The sequence below is a fragment of the Pempheris klunzingeri genome, chromosome 5, assembly GCF_042242105.1.
Source record: "Pempheris klunzingeri isolate RE-2024b chromosome 5, fPemKlu1.hap1, whole genome shotgun sequence".
NCBI lineage: Eukaryota > Metazoa > Chordata > Actinopteri > Acropomatiformes > Pempheridae > Pempheris > Pempheris klunzingeri.
The window spans coordinates 1,175,841-1,180,123 of NC_092016.1; positions in this window are offsets into that span (position 1 = coordinate 1,175,841).

Sequence of the window (4,283 nt, forward strand, 5' to 3'; positions counted from 1 at the left end):
GTGAAATATTGGATTGTTCCTGTGGTGAAACAAGGTGAGAGGTTCTGAGGAGGAAACCTTTTACCGAGGAGCTCACAGGACAAACAGGCTGGAATTCTGATTCCAGTCCCACAATTCTAGAACTTAATCTCAGAATTCTAGAACTTAAACTCAGAATTCTAGAACTTAAACTCACAATTCTAGAACTTAATCTCAGAATTCTAGAATTTAAACTCAGAATTCTAGAATTTAAACTCACAATTCTAGAATTCTGAGATTGAACTCAAGAATTCTGCGTTTAAATCCTAGAACTGTGAGAACAGATCCCTTTTGCACATGTGGCCCTGAAGCCTGTTCAGTAGGAACCACTGCTGGAAGCTTTAAGAAGTGTTTTCAAAGTTCATTCCATGTTTTGTTTTTATGTGAAATCTTTGTCTGAAGAGTAAAATACGGCCGTCTAATGGACGTAGTGTGGAAGCTGCCATGAGATGTAGTGGAGCAGAAGTTTGAAGTAGCAGCAGATGAAATACTGCAGTACAAGTACCTCAGAGAGGAACTTAAACACAGGACTTGGGTAAAAGTAGTAAAGACAGAGAAACCAAATCAAAGTGCAGCCGTGTGTGAACGGATGCAGGTTATATCATGAGTCTGACCTCTATGACTAACTCCATGTGTCAGCACGGGGGGGGGGGAGTACTCCCATACTTTACTCAAGTAGTAGTACTCATGCCACAGTGTACAAATACTCTGTTACAAGTCAAAGTCCTGCGAGTACACGAGTACAAACCAATCAAACTGATACTGACACTAACAGAAACTAAACTAAAACTTTTGAAACAATAAAAACTAAACTGAGACTAACTGACACTAAGCTGAGCTGAAGACAAACATGAAATAGAAACGAGCGGAAAAGACAGAACTATAATAATAATAATGTGTTGGTGTGTGAACGGTGACACATGCAGGTTATATCATGAGTCTGACCTCCGTGACTAACTCCATGTGTCAGTGATGAGGACGACCATCTACGCTCCCTCTCTCACTTTACTACTTCTAATTCACATTTCTGTTCAAATAGACCCGGCCTGTCTGGAGCCACGTAGCGTGGACCTGTGGACAAGTTCAACGTACTTGTACTTTACTTGAGTATCCCCATTTTAGGCTACTTTACATTTCCACTTTGTCACATCTCAGGGTTTTTTTTACTCGACTACATTTATCTGACAGCTTTAGTTACTTTACAGACGAAGATACTCAAACAAAAGAAAACATCAGTAAAGATTTAACCTTCTGGCTCCTGACGTGTCACAAACAGCAGCAGCTCCAACAAACAATCAAATATTGTCATTTTAAAGCTTGTTCTCATATTTTATTTTGTAAGAACACAACACTGCTTCATTTATTTAAAGTCTAGTTTTGATCTGAAAATGTTTTTCACAGCCTCTTCTAGTGTTCACCTCGACACACGGCTGCAGTTTGATGTGGTTTCTCCGTCTGTCCTGAATCCAAGTTAAAGTTTGAGGTACTTGTTCTTCACTCCTCCACGTCTCAGAGGGACATCTTGTCCATTTTACTGCTCTAACGTTCATCTAACAGCTTCTTTATTACATCAAAATATGTGGTGAGCTGCAGTACTTCTACTGCTCATGTACCCAGGAGTACCCAGGAGTACCCAGGAGTACCCAGGAGTACCCAGGAGTACACAGGAGTACACCGAGCATCTCCAGCATCAGAACGCTCTCATCAGTCATCAACACAGACTAATACACATTCTACAGTAGATCACATACTTAAAGTACAGAGTGCTGATAGTACTCGTGTACTTTAACTTCAGTGGCAGTTTGAATGCAGGACTTTGACTTGTAACAGAGTATTTGTACACTGTGGCATGAGTACTACTACTTGAGTAAAGTATGGGAGTACTCCCCCCCCCCCGTGCTGACACATGGAGTTAGTCATAGAGGTCAGACTCATGATATAACCTGCATCCGTTCACACACGGCTGCACTTTGATTTGGTTTCTCTGTCTTTACTACTTTTACCCAAGTCCTGTGTTTAAGTTCCTCTCTGAGGTACTTGTACTGCAGTATTTCATCTGCTGCTACTTCAAACTTCTGCTCCACTACATCTCATGGCAGCTTCCACACTACGACCATTAGACGGCCGTATTTTACTCTTCAGACAAAGATTTCACATAAAAACAAAACACGGAATGAACTTTGAAAACACTTCTTAAAGCTTCCAGCAGTGGTTCCTACTGAACAGGCTTCAGGGCCACATGTGCAAAAGGGATCTGTTCTCACAGTTCTAGGATTTAAACGCAGAATTCTAGAGTTCAATCTCAGAATTCTAGAATTCTGAGTTTAAGTTCTAGAATTGTGAGTTTAAGTTCTAGAATTCTGAGTTTAAGTTCTAGAATTCTGAGTTTAAGTTCTAGAATTGTGGGACTAGAATCAGAATTCCAGCCCGTTGGCCCTGTGAGCTCCTCACTAACATGTCTGAGATGAAGAGACGTTCCCTCCTCAGAACTTCTCGCCTTGTTTCACCACCAGAACTGTTCAAACCATCCAACGTTTCCCCAGAAACCAGAGGAGGTCCGGACACTGTGTCTAAGTAGCTCAGGCTCCTACAGAAACACTCTCAGTCTAATAAAGTCATTTATTAGCCTTCATCAGTCTCAGGGACCAGAGCTTGAACACTGAGCACATTCTGCTGCTGCTGGACTTCAGCTCTGTGCTCCATGCAGGACTTCTGCTTCTAATGGAGCATCTCTCCATCCCTCCATCCCTCCATCCCTCCATCGGTGCATTTACTTGAGTAAAGGGACCGGGGCTCGTCCCAGCCCGGGGCCCAGCAGCGTGGAGCCGCCGCCGGTTAATTGGGAGTAATTGCTCCCTGGGTGGGACACCAAGTTGTCTGGATAAACTTCCATCAGCATCACACGCCGTTTGTAGCAGAGGCCCCGCAAAAAAAGGAACAAATGCAGCTAAAATGGAGGGTTTCAAGTCAAGATGAGAGCCGCTAAGTGCTTCAGCTGTGGCAGTTGAGATCCTGAAAAGTGTTTTTTTGTTTCGGCGGTGAAATAAATGTTTTATAACCTTCTTATTAACCCACTATGGCCGTCTGGGCTGTCCAACCTCTCCGTGTACATTCCGCCTCGTTATAATAACCCCACGTCCCCGCACGGCTCGGCCGAACCGGCGTGTTTCGGGGAGGATCGTCGGGCTCAACCGTGTTTCTCGGTGCTGGTAAAAGCATCCAAAGCGACCCGCACACATCCGACATTGCTCCGTAATGTTACGGAGAGAACAAGTGGATAACGTTAGCTGTAGCGGCTAATGCTAGCCATCCTGTTAGCCGCACTAGCTAACGCTACCAGGCAGCCACGCTCATAACTTAACATCAAAGGTAAATAATAACGTCGTAGGCGGCGGTGAGAGGGGAAAACAGAGCGGAAATAAAAGAAATTCGCACAGGAATAGTGCTGAAAAAGGGACGCCATCTTTTAAGAATTATGACACGGCGAGCAGGCGTCGGTGGGTCTAAGTTATATCGGCCCCTTGTCCTCCAGAATATCAACTCCTAGAATAAGAAACACACCAGCTAAAACACACAGAAACACAAGAGGAGCTGAGCTGCATCCAGACAAACACACCTCAGCTCACACACCTGCCCGCGGAGAACCCGCAAACACACGGATACACACCGACGGCGGCACACAGGTGAAGTTTGACAACAGAGAAAATTAAAGTTATGAAATTAAAAAAGCCCAATGTGCACTTACTCAGCAGCAGTCCTCCTCTAGATTAATTAAATATATATCTATAAGAAGCCGATCCACGATGGAATAACAGCATAGAAACAGTCCGGCTGCCTCCTGCCCGCGGAGCTTTATTTAGTTGCTGTATTTTATATTTAGTTTTAGTAAATTTTGTGTAAAAAGAGAGAAACTGAAGCTACAAAACAAGAAGAACTCTTCTTCAATCTCATTCAGCTCAGCCTCAGCACAGCACAGATCCCTGCGCGCCGGAGCTGGAGGAAGGGGGACAAAAACTACTTAGACGTCCAACTGACGCCCGTTTGTGCGCGACAAAGCGTTTGATGTTCACACGTGTTGTTGTTAAAGTTCGTTAAATCGAGCCGATCAGCGGCGCGAGCGGCGGAGAAAATGTGTTCGGGAAGCGGACTACTTTTTGTGTCGGTGCGGCGAATTTATTTCACTTTGCCTAAGGAACGGCGGTGCTGCGACTCCCATTGCCTAGGGAAAAAACCCGGATGTAAACTCAGTGAAACTCTATGGAGAG